The sequence below is a fragment of the Oncorhynchus nerka genome, linkage group LG3 (genome assembly GCF_034236695.1).
Source record: "Oncorhynchus nerka isolate Pitt River linkage group LG3, Oner_Uvic_2.0, whole genome shotgun sequence".
In the NCBI taxonomy this organism is placed as follows: domain Eukaryota; kingdom Metazoa; phylum Chordata; class Actinopteri; order Salmoniformes; family Salmonidae; genus Oncorhynchus; species Oncorhynchus nerka.
Genome location: NC_088398.1, coordinates 67,558,369 through 67,570,719, shown reverse-complemented (window position 1 = coordinate 67,570,719; position 12,351 = coordinate 67,558,369).

Sequence of the window (12,351 nt, the reverse complement as noted above, 5' to 3'; positions counted from 1 at the left end):
ACCTGGGCTGGAGCAGACTGGTAGGCTGGTGCAGTGTCATCAGGCTGTGTGGTGGAGGCCATGCTGGTCTCAGGTTCTGCTTGTGTTGTACCAAGCTGGTGGACATGTTCTCTAGATGCAGAGGACACAATGACTCTCTGCCGGTTGAGGGTGTCAATGTACCTCTCTTTTTGTTCGAGCTCCTTTTTTGTTGTGCTCAGATGGTCTCTGAGGTCATCATTTGTCTGACTCAGCTTGTCCATTCTGCTTTCTAGTTTAGCAATAGCTGCTCTGCTCTCCTCCCTGAACTGTTTCATCTCTTCTTTTAGTTTCTGGACAGTGTCCTCCTCTTGAAGCTTGTTCTCTCTGAGTTCTATAACCTCTGCTTCGACTAGAGAGAGGGTGTTGTGGAAACGTTGCATAGCAGGTGTTCTTATTGAAATGGACATGTCCTTCACTCTGTCTGCTGCAGGTGAGGTAGGTAAAGGGACATTGAGGGCTTCCTGCTGGGTCACAGAGACCATTGGGTCTCTCTCTCCTCTCCACCTCCAGGTCTCTCTCTCCTCTCCATCTCCAGGTCTCTCTCTCTCCTCTCCACCTCCGGGTCTTTCTCTCAGCTCCAGGTCTCTCTCTCCTCTCTCTCTCCAGGTCTCGCTCTCCTCTCTACCTCCAGGTCTCTCTCTCCTCTCCATCTCCAGGTCTCTCTCTCTCCTCTCCACCTCCAGGTCTCTCTCTCTCCTCTCCACCCACAGGTCTCTCTCTCCTCTCTCCAGGTCCATCTCCAGGTCTCTCTCTAGGTCTTTCTCTCCTCTCCACCTCGATGTCCCTCTTTCTTCTCCACCTCCAGGTCTTGCTCTCCTCTCTCTCTCTCCTCTCTATCTCCTCCAGGTCTCCCTCTCCTCTCCATCTCCAGGTCGTTCTCTCCTCTCTCTCTCTCTAGGTCACTCTCTCCTCTCCACCTCCAGGACTCTCTCTCCTCTCCACCCCCAGGTCTCTCTCTCTTCTCACTCTCTCTCTTTCTCTCTCTCTCTCTCTCCACCTCCAGGTCTCGCTCTCCTCTCCACCTCCAGGTCTCTCTCTCCTCTCCACCTCCAGGACTCTTTCTCTTCTCTCCACCTCCAGGTCTCGCTCTCCTCTCCACCTCCAGGTCTCTCTCTCCTCTCCACCTCCAGGACTCTTTCTCTTCTCTCCACCCCCAGGTCTCTCTCTCCTCTTCAGCTCCAGGTCTCTCTCTCCTCTCTACCTCCAGGTCTCTCTCTCCTCTCCACCTCCAGGTCTCTCTCTCTCCTCTCCACCCCCAGGTCTCTCTCTCCTCTCTCTCTCTCTAGGTCTTTCTCTCCTCTCTACCTCCGGGTCTTTCTCTCAGCTCCAGGTCTCTCTCTCCTCTCTACATCCAGGTCTCTCTCTCCTCTCCACCTCCAGGTCTCTCTCTCTCCTCTCCACCCCCAGGTCTCTCTCTCCTCTCTCTCTCTCTAGGTCTTTCTCTCCTCTCTACCTCCAGGTCTTTCTCTCATCTCCAGGTCTCTCTCTACTCTCCACCTCCATGTCTCTCTTTCTTCTCCACCTCCAGGTCTCGCTATCCTCTCTCTCTCTCCTCTCCACCTCCAGGTCTCTCTCTCTCCTCTCCACCTTTAGGTTTCTCTCTCTCCTCTCCACCTCCAGGTCTCTCTCTCTCCTCTCCACCTCCAGGTCTCCCTCTCCCATCTCCACCTCCAGGTCTCTCTCTCCTTTCTCTTTCTCCTCTCCACCTCAAGGTCTCTCTCTATCAGTTCCACCTCCAGGTCTCTCCTTCCTCTCCACCTCCAGGTCTCTCTCTCCTTTCTCTTTCTCCTCTCCACCTCAAGGTCTCTCTCTATCAGCTCCACCTCCAGGTCACTCCTTCCTCTCCACCTCCAGATCTCTCTCTCGCTCTCTCGATCGCTCTTTCTCTCTCTCCTCTCCACCTCCAGGTCTCTCTCTCCTCTCCACCCCCAGGTCTCTCTCTCCTCTCCACCTCCAGGTCCCTCTCTCTCCTCTCCACCTCCAGGTCTCTCTCTCTCCTCTCCACCCCCAGGTCTCTCTATCCTCTCCACCTCCATGTCTCTCTCTCTCTCTCTCTCTCTCTCTCTCTCTCCAGGTCTCTCTCTCCTCTCCACCTCCAGGTCTTTCTCTCTTTCTCCTCTCCACCCCCAGGTCTCTCTCTCCTCTCTACTTCCAGGTCTCTCTCTCCTCTCTATTTCCAGGTCTCTCTCTCCTCTCCACCTCCAGGTCTTTCTCTCTTTCTCCTCTCCACTTCCAAGACTCTTTCTCTTCTCTCCGCCCCCAGGTCTCTCTCTCCTATTCAGCTCCAGGTCTCTCTCTCCTCTCTACCTCCAGGTCTCTCTCCCCTCTCCATCTCCAGGTCTCTCTCTCTCCTCTCCACCCCCAGGTCTCTCTCTCCTCTCTCTCTCTAGGTCTTTCTCTCCTCTCTACCTCTGGGTCTTTCTCTCATCTCCAGGTCTCTCTCCAGGTCGCTCTCTCCTCTCTAGGTCACTCTCTCCTCTCCACCTCCAGGACTCTCTCTCCTCTCCACCCCCATGTCTCTCTCTCTCATCTCCACCTCCAAGTCTCCCTCTCTCCTCTCCACCTCCAGGTCTCTTTCTCCTCTCTCTCTCTAGGTCTTTCTCTCCCCTCTACCTCCATGTCTTTCTCTCATCTCCAGGTCTCTCTCTCCTCTCCACCTCCAGGTCTCTCTCTCTCCTCTCCACCTCCACGTCTCTCTCTCTCCTCTCCACCTCCAGGTCTCTCTCTCCTCTCTCTCTCTAGGCCTTTCTCTCCTCTCTACCTCTGGGTCTTTCTCATCCTCAGGTCTCTCTCCAGGTCTCTCTCTCCTCTCCACCTCCATGTCTCTCTTTCTTCTCCACCTCCAGGTCTCTCTCTCCTCTCCACCCCCAGGTCTCTCTCTCTCCTCTCCACCTCCATGTCTCTCTCTCTCTCTCTCTCTCTCTCTCTCTCTCTCTCTCCTCTCCACCTCCAGGTCTCTCTCTCTCCTCTCCACCCCCAGGTCTCTCTATCCTCTCCACCTCCATGTCTCTCTCTCTCTCTCTCTCTCTCTCTCTCTCGTTCTCTCTCTCTCTCTCCAGGTCTCTCTCTCCTCTCTATCTCCAGGTCTCTCTCTCCTCTCCACTTCCAGGTCTTTCTCTCTTTCTCCTCTCCACCTCCAAGACTCTTTCTCTTCTCTCCGCCCCCAGGTCTCTCTCTCCTCTTCAGCTCCAGGTCTCTCTCTCCTCTCTACCTCCAGGTCTCTCTCTCCTCTCCATCTCCAGGTCTCTCTCTCTCCTCTCCACCCCCAGGTCTCTCTCTCCTCTCTCTCTCTAGGTCTTTCTCTCCTCTCTACCTCCGGGTCTTTCTCTCATCTCCAGGTCTCTCTCTAGGTGTTTCTCTCCTCTCCACCTCCATGTCTCTCTTTCTTCTCCACCTCCAGGTTTTGCTCTCCTCTCCCCCTCTCCTCTCTATCTCCAGGTCTTCCTCTCCTCTCCATCTCCAGGTCTCTCTCTCTCCTCTCCACCTTCAGGTCTCTCTCTCTCCTCTCCTCTCCACCTCCAGGTCTCTTTCTCCTCTCTCTCTCTAGGTCTTTCTCTCCTCTCTACCTCTGGGTCTTTCTCTCATCTCCAGGTCTCTCTCCAGGTCGCTCTCTCCTCTCTAGGTCACTCTCTCCTCTCCACCTCCAGGACTCTCTCTCCTCTCCACGCCCATGTCTCTCTCTCTTCTCTCTCTCTCCAGGTCTCTCTCTTCTCTCTACTTCCGTGTCTTTCTCTCCTCTCCACCTCCAGGTCTCTCTCTCATCTCTCTCCCTCTCCTGGTCTCTCTCTCCTCCCCACCTCCAGGTCTCTCTCTCCTATCCACCCCCAGGTCTCTCTCTTCTCTCTCTCTCTCTCTCTCTCTCTCTCTCTCACTCTCTCTCTCTTTCTCTCTCTCTCTCTCTCTCTCTCTCTCTCTCTCTCTCTCCAGGTCAAGCTCTCCTCTCCACCTCCAGGTCTCTCTCTCCTCTCTACCTCCAGGTCTCTCTCTCTCTCTCTCTCAATCTCCAGGTCTCTCTCTCCTCTCTACTTCCAGGTCTCTCTCTCCTCTCTATCTCCAGGTCTCTCTCTCCTCTCCACCTCCAGGTCTTTCTCTCTCTCTCATCTCCACCTCCATGTCTCTCTTTCTTCTCCACCTCCAGGTCTCTCTCTCCTCTCCACATCCAGGTCTCGCTATCCTCTCTCTCTCCCCTCTCCACCTCCAGGTCTCTCTCTCTCCTCTCCACCTTCAGGTTTCTCTCTCTCCTCTCCACCTCCACGTCTCTCTCTCCTCTCCTCTCCACCTCCAGGTCTCTCTCTCCTTTCTCTTTCTCCTCTCCACCTCAAGGTCTCTCTCTATCAGCTCCACCTCCAGGTCTCTCCTTCCTCTCCACCTCCAGGTCTCTCTCTCTCCTCTCCACCTCCAGGTCTCTCTCTCCTCTCCACCCCCAGGTCTCTCTCTCCTCTCCACCTCCAGGTCCCTCTCTCTCCTCTCCACCTCCAGGTCTCTCTCTCTCCTCTCCACCTCCTTGTCTCTCTCTCTCTCTCTCTCTCTCTCTCTCTCTCTGTCTCTCTCTGTCTCCTCTCCACCTCCAGGTCTCTCTCTCTCCTCTCCACCCCCAGGTCTCTCTCTCCTCTCCACCTCCATGTCTCTCTCTCTCTCTCACTCTCTCGCTTTCTCTCTCTCTCTCTCAAGGTCTCGCTCTCCTCTCCACCTCAAGGTCTCTCTCTATCAGCTCCACCTCCAGGTCTCTCCTTCCTCTCCACCTCCAGGTCTCTCTCTCTCTCTCTCTCTCTTTCTCTCTCTCTCTCTCTCCTCTCTACCTCCAGGTCTCTCTCTCCTCTCTATCTCCAGGTCTCTCTCTCCTCTCCACTTCCAGGTCTTTCTCTCTTTCTCCTCTCCACCTCCAAGACTCTTTCTCTTCTCTCCACCCCAGGTCTCTCTCTCCTCTTCAGCTCCAGGTCTCTCTCTCCTCTCTACCTCCAGGTCTCTCTCTCCTCTCCACCTCCAGGACTCTTTCTCTTCTCTCCACCCCCAGGTCTCTCTCTCCTCTTCAGCTCCAGGTCTCTCTCTCCTCTCTACCTCCAGGTCTCTCTCTCCTCTCCACCTCCAGGTCTCTCTCTCTCTCTCCACCCCCAGGTCTCTCTCTCCTCTCTCTCTCTCTAGGTCTTTCTCTCCTCTCTACCTCCGGGTCTTTCTCTCAGCTCCAGGTCTCTCTCTCCTCTCTACCTCCAGGTCTCTCTCTCCTCTCCACCTCCAGGTCTCTCTCTCTCCTCTCCACCTCCAGGTCTTTCTCTCTCTCTCATCTCCACCTCCATGTCTCTCTTTCTTCTCCACCTCCAGGTCTCTCTCTCCTCTCCACATCCAGGTCTCGCTATCCTCTCTCTCTCCCCTCTCCACCTCCAGTTCTCTCTCTCTCCTCTCCACCTTCAGGTTTCTCTCTCTCCTCTCCACCTCCAGGTCTCTCTCTCCTCTCCACCTCCAGGTCTCCCTCTCTCATCTCCACCTCCAGGTCTCTCTCTCCTTTCTCTTTCTCCTCTCCACCTCAAGGTCTCTCTCTATCAGCTCCACCTCCAGGTCTCTCCTTCCTCTCCACCTCCAGGTCTCTCTCTCTCTCCTCTCCACCTCCAGGTCTCTCTCTCCTCTCCACCCCCAGGTCTCTCTCTCCTCTCCACCTCCAGGTCCCTCTCTCTCCTCTCCACCTCCAGGTCTCTCTCTCTCCTCTCCACCTCCTTGTCTCTCTCTCTCTCTCTCTCTCTCACTCTCTCTCTGTCTCTCTCTGTCTCCTCTCCACCTCCAGGTCTCTCTCTCTCCTCTCCACCCCCAGGTCTCTCTCTCCTCTCCACCTCCATGTCTCTCTCTCTCTCTCACTCTCTCGCTTTCTCTCTCTCTCTCTCAAGGTCTCGCTCTCCTCTCCACCTCAAGGTCTCTCTCTATCAGCTCCACCTCCAGGTCTCTCCTTCCTCTCCACCTCCAGGTCTCTCTCTCTCTCTCTCTCTCTCTCTCTCTCTCTCTCTCTCTCCTCTCTACCTCCAGGTCTCTCTCTCCTCTCTATCTCCAGGTCTCTCTCTCCTCTCCACTTCCAGGTCTTTCTCTCTTTCTCCTCTCCACCTCCAAGACTCTTTCTCTTCTCTCCACCCCCAGGTCTCTCTCTCCTCTTCAGCTCCAGGTCTCTCTCTCCTCTCTACCTCCAGGTCTCTCTCTCCTCTCCACCTCCAGGACTCTTTCTCTTCTCTCCACCCCCAGGTCTCTCTCTCCTCTTCAGCTCCAGGTCTCTCTCTCCTCTCTACCTCCAGGTCTCTCTCTCCTCTCCACCTCCAGGTCTCTCTCTCTCCTCTCCACCCCCAGGTCTCTCTCTCCTCTCTCTCTCTCTAGGTCTTTCTCTCCTCTCTACCTCCGGGTCTTTCTCTCAGCTCCAGGTCTCTCTCTCCTCTCTACCTCCAGGTCTCTCTCTCCTCTCCACCTCCAGGTCTCTCTCTCTCCTCTCCACCCCCAGGTCTCTCTCTCCTCTCTCTCTCTCTAGGTCTTTCTCTCCTCTCTACCTCCAGGTCTTTCTCTCATCTACAGGTCTCTCTCTACTCTCCACCTCCACGTCTCTCTTTCTTCTCCACCTCCAGGTCTCTCTCTCCTCTCCACATCCAGGTCTCGCTATCCTCTCTCTCTCTCCTCTCCACCTCCAGGTCTCTCTCTCACTTCTCCACCTTTAGGTTTCTCTCTCTCCTCTCCACCTCCAGGTCTCTCTCTCTCCTCTCCACCTCAAGGTCTCCCTCTCCCATCTCCACCTCCAGGTCTCTCTCTCCATTCTCTTTCTCCTCTCCACCTCAAGGTCTCTCTCTATCAGTTCCACCTCCAGGTCTCTCCTTCCTCTCCACCTCCAGGTCTCTCTCTCCTTTCTCTTTCTCCTCTCCACCTCAAGGTCTCTCTCTATCAGCTCCACCTCCAGGTCACTCCTTCCTCTCCACCTCCAGATCTCTCTCTCGCTCTCTCTATCACTCTTTCTCTCTCTCCTCTCCACCTCCAGGTCTCTCTCTCCTCTCCACCCCCAGGTCTCTCTCTCCTCTCCACCTCCAGGTCCCTCTCTCTCCTCTCCACCTCCAGGTCTCTCTCTCTCCTCTCCACCCCCAGGTCTCTCTATCCTCTCCACCTCCATGTCTCTCTCTCTCTCTCTCTCTCTCTCTCTCTCTCTCCAGGTCTCTCTCTCCTCTCCACCTCCAGGTCTTTCTCTCTTTCTCCTCTCCACCCCCAGGTCTCTCTCTCCTCTCCACCTCCATGTCTCTCTCTCTCTCACTCTTCACTTTCTCTCTCTCTCTCTCAAGGTCTCGCTCTCCTCTCCACCTCAAGGTCTCTCTCTATCAGCTCCACCTCCAGGTCTCTCCTTCCTCTCCACCTCCAGGTCTCTCTCTCTCTCTCTCTCTCTCTCTCTTTCTCTCTCTCTCTCTCTCCTCTCTACCTCCAGGTCTCTCTCTCCTCTCTATCTCCAGGTCTCTCTCTCCTCTCCACTTCCAGGTCTTTCTCTCTTTCTCCTCTCCACCTCCAATACTCTTTCTCTTCTCTCCACCCCCAGGTCTCTCTCTCCTCTTCAGCTCCAGGTCTCTCTCTCCTCTCTACCTCCAGGTCTCTCTCTCCTCTCCACCTCCAGGACTCTTTCTCTTCTCTCCACCCCCAGGTCTCTCTCTCCTCTTCAGCTCCAGGTCTCTCTCTCCTCTCTACCTCCAGGTCTCTCTCTCCTCTCCACCTCCAGGTCTCTCTCTCTCCTCTCCACCCCCAGGTCTCTCTCTCCTCTCTCTCTCTCTAGGTCTTTCTCTCCTCTCTACCTCCGGGTCTTTCTCTCAGCTCCAGGTCTCTCTCTCCTCTCTACCTCCAGGTCTCTCTCTCCTCTCCACCTCCAGGTCTCTCTCTCTCCTCTCCACCTCCAGGTCTTTCTCTCTCTCTCATCTCCACCTCCATGTCTCTCTTTCTTCTCCACCTCCAGGTCTCTCTCTCCTCTCCACATCCAGGTCTCGCTATCCTCTCTCTCTCCCCTCTCCACCTCCAGTTCTCTCTCTCCTCTCCACCTTCAGGTTTTCTCTCTCCTCTCCACCTCCAGGTCTCTCTCTCCTCTCCACCTCCAGGTCTCCTCTCTCATCTCCACCTCCAGGTCTCTCTCTCCTTTCTCTTTCTCCTCTCCACCTCAAGATCTCTCTCTATCAGCTCCACCTCCAGGTCTCTCCTTCCTCTCCACCTCCAGGTCTCTCTCTCTCCTCTCCACCTCCAGGTCTCTCTCTCCTCTCCACCCCCAGGTCTCTCTCTCCTCTCCACCTCCAGGTCCCTCTCTCTCCTCTCCACCTCCAGGTCTCTCTCTCTCCTCTCCACCTCCTTGTCTCTCTCTCTCTCTCTCTCCTCTCTCTCTGTCTCTCTCTGTCTCCTCTCCACCTCCAGGTCTCTCTCTCTCCTCTCCACCCCAGGTCTCTCTCTCCTCTCCACCTCCATGTCTCTCTCTCTCACTCTCTCGCTTTCTCTCTCTCTCTCTCAAGGTCTCGCTCTCCTCTCCACATCAAGGTCTCTCTCTATCAGCTCCACCTCCAGGTCTCTCCTTCCTCTCCACCTCCAGGTCTCTCTCTCTCTCTCTCTCTCTCTCTCTCTCTCTCTCCTCTCTACCTCCAGGTCTCTCTCTCCTCTCTATCTCCAGGTCTCTCTCTCCTCTCCACTTCCAGGTCTTTCTCTCTTTCTCCTCTCCACCTCCAAGACTCTTTTCTCTCTCCACCCCCAGGTCTCTCTCTCCTCTTCAGCTCCAGGTCTCTCTCTCCTCTCTACCTCCAGGTCTCTCTCTCCTCTCCACCTCCAGGACTCTTTCTCTTCTCTCCACCCCCAGGTCTCTCTCTCCTCTTCAGCTCCAGGTCTCTCTCTCCTCTCTACCTCCAGGTCTCTCTCTCCTCTCCACCTCCAGGTCTCTCTCTCTCCTCTCCACCCCAGGTCTCTCTCTCCTCTCTCTCTCTCTAGGTCTTTCTCTCCTCTCTACCTCCGGGTCTTTCTCTCAGCTCCAGGTCTCTCTCTCTCCTCTCTACCTCCAGGTCTCTCTCTCCTCTCCACCTCCAGGTCTCTCTCTCTCCTCTCCACCCCCAGGTCTCTCTCTCCTCTCTCTCTCTCTAGGTCTTTCTCTCCTCTCTACCTCCAGGTCTTTCTCTCATCTACAGGTCTCTCTCTACTCTCCACCTCCATGTCTCTCTTTCTTCTCCACCTCCAGGTCTCTCTCTCCTCTCCACATCCAGGTCTCGCTATCCTCTCTCTCTCTCCTCTCCACCTCCAGGTCTCTCTCTCACTTCTCCACCTTTAGGTTTCTCTCTCTCCTCTCCACCTCCAGGTCTCTCTCTCTCCTCTCCACCTCCAGGTCTCCCTCTCCCATCTCCACCTCCAGGTCTCTCTCTCCTTTCTCTTTCTCCTCTCCACCTCAAGGTCTCTCTCTATCAGTTCCACCTCCAGGTCTCTCCTTCCTCTCCACCTCCAGGTCTCTCTCTCCTTTCTCTTTCTCCTCTCCACCTCAAGGTCTCTCTCTATCAGCTCCACCTCCAGGTCACTCCTTCCTCTCCACCTCCAGATCTCTCTCTCGCTCTCTCTATCGCTCTTTCTCTCTCTCCTCTCCACCTCCAGGTCTCTCTCTCCTCTCCACCCCCAGGTCTCTCTCTCCTCTCCACCTCCAGGTCCCTCTCTCTCCTCTCCACCTCCAGGTCTCTCTCTCTCCTCTCCACCCCCAGGTCTCTCTATCCTCTCCACCTCCATGTCTCTCTCTCTCTCTCTCTCTCTCTCTCTCTCTCTCTCTCTCTCTCCAGGTCTCTCTCTCCTCTCCACCTCCAGGTCTTTCTCTCTTTCTCCTCTCCACCCCAGGTCTCTCTCTCCTCTCTACTTCCAGGTCTCTCTCTCCTCTCTATCTCCAGGTCTCTCTCTCCTCTCCACCTCCAGGTCTTTCTCTCTTTCTCCTCTCCACCTCCAAGACTCTTTCTCTTCTCTCCGCCCCCAGGTCTCTCTCTCCTCTTCAGCTCCAGGTCTCTCTCTCCTCTCTACCTCCAGGTCTCTCTCCCCTCTCCATCTCCAGGTCTCTCTCTCTCCTCTCCATCCCCAGGTCTCTCTCTCCTCTCTCTCTCTAGGTCTTTCTCTCCTCTCTACCTCCGGGTCTTTCTCTCATCTCCAGGTCTCTCTCTAGGTCTTTCTCTCCTCTCCACCTCCATGTGTCTCTTTCTTCTCCACCTCCAGGTTTTGCTCTCCTCTCCCCCTCTCCTCTCTATCTCCAGGTCTTCCTCTCCTCTCCATCTCCAGGTCTCTCTCTCTCCTCTCCACCTCCAGGTCTCTCTCTCTCCTCTCCACCTCCAGGTCTCTTTCTCCTCTCTCTCTAGGTCTTTCCCTCCTCTCTACCTCTGGGTCTTTCTCTCATCTCCAGGTCTCTCTCCAGGTCGCTCTCTCCTCTCTAGGTCACTCTCTCCTCTCCACCTCCAGGACTCTCTCTCCTCTCCACCCCCATGTCTCTCTCTCTCATCTCCACCTCCAAGTCTCCCTCTCTCCTCTCCACCTCCAGGTCTCTTTCTCCTCTCTCTCTCTAGGTCTTTCTCTCCCCTCTACCTCCATGTCTTTCTCTCATCTCCAGGTCTCTCTCTCCTCTCCACCTCCAGGTCTCTCTCTCTCCTCTCCACCTCCACGTCTCTCTCTCTCCTCTCCACCTCCAGGTCTCTCTCTCCTCTCTCTCTCTAGGTCTTTCTCTCCTCTCTACCTCTGGGTCTTTCTCATCCTCAGGTCTCTCTCCAGGTCTCTCTCTCCTCTCCTCTCCACCTCCATGTCACTCTTTCTTCTCCACCTCCAGGTCTCTCTCTCCTCTCCACCTCCAGGTCCCTCTCTCTCCTCTCCACCCCCAGGTCTCTCTCTCTCCTCTCCACCTCCATGTCTCTCTCTCTCTCTCTCTCTCTCTCTCTCTCTCTCTCTCTCTCTCTCTCTCTCTCTCTCTCTCCACCTCCAGGTCTCTCTCTCCTCTCCACCCCAGGTCTCTCTATCCTCTCCACCTCCATGTCTCTCTCTCTCTCTCTCTCTCTCTCGTTCTCTCTCTCTCTCCAGGTCTCTCTCTCCTCTCTATCTCCAGGTCTCTCTCTCCTCTCCACTTCCAGGTCTTTCTCTCTTTCTCCTCTCCACCTCCAAGACTCTTTCTCTTCTCTCCACCCCCAGGTCTCTCTCTCCTCTTCAGCTCCAGGTCTCTCTCTCCTCTCTACCTCCAGGTCTCTCCTCTCCATCTCCAGGTCTCTCTCTCTCTCCACCCCAGGTCTCTCTCTCCTCTCTCTCTCTAGGTCTTTCTCTCCTCTCTACCTCCGGGTCTTTCTCTCATCTCCAGGTCTCTCTCTAGGTCTTTCTCTCCTCTCCACCTCCATGTCTCTCTTTCTTCTCCACCTCCAGGTTTTGCTCTCCTCTCCCCCTCTCCTCTCTATCTCCAGGTCTTCCTCTCCTCTCCATCTCCAGGTCTCTCTCTCTCCTCTCCACCTCCAGGTCTCTCTCTCTCCTCTCCACCTCCAGGTCTCTTTCTCCTCTCTCTCTCTAGGTCTTTCTCTCCTCTCTACCTCTGGGTCTTTCTCTCATCTCCAGGTCTCTCTCCATGTCGCTCTCTCCTCTCTACGTCACTCTCTCCTCTCCACCTCCAGGACTCTCTCTCCTCTCCACGCCCATGTCTCTCTCTCTTCTCTCTCTCTCCAGGTCTCTCTCTTCTCTCTACTTCCGTGTCTTTCTCTCCTCTCCACCTCCAGGTCTCTCTCTCATCTCTCTCCCTCTCCAGGTCTCTCTCTCCTCCCCACCTCCAGGTCTCTCTCTCCTATCCACCCCCAGGTCTCTCTCTTCTCTCTCTCTCTCTCTCTCTCTCTCTCTCTTCTCTCTCTCTCTCTCTCTCTCTCTCTCTCTCTCTCTCTCCAGGTCAAGCTCTCCTCTCCACCTCCAGGTCTCTCTCTCCTCTCTACCTCCAGGTCTCTCTCTCTCTCTCAATCTCCAGGTCTCTCTCTCCTCTCTACTTCCAGGTCTCTCTCTCCTCTCTATCTCCATGTCTCTCTTTCTTCTCCACCTCCAGGTCTCTCTCTCCTCTCCACATCCAGGTCTCGCTATCCTCTCTCTCTCCCCTCTCCACCTCCAGGTCTCTCTCTCTCCTATCCACCTTCAGGTTTCTCTCTCTCCTCTCCACCTCCAGGTCTCTCTCTCCTCTCCACCTCCAGGTCTCCCTCTCTCATCTCCACCTCCAGGTCTCTCTCTCCTTTCTCTTTCTCCTCTCCACCTCAAGGTCTCTCTCTATCAGCTCCACCTCCAGGTCTCTCCTTCCTCTCCACCTCCAGGTCTCTCTCTCTCTCCTCTCCACCTCCA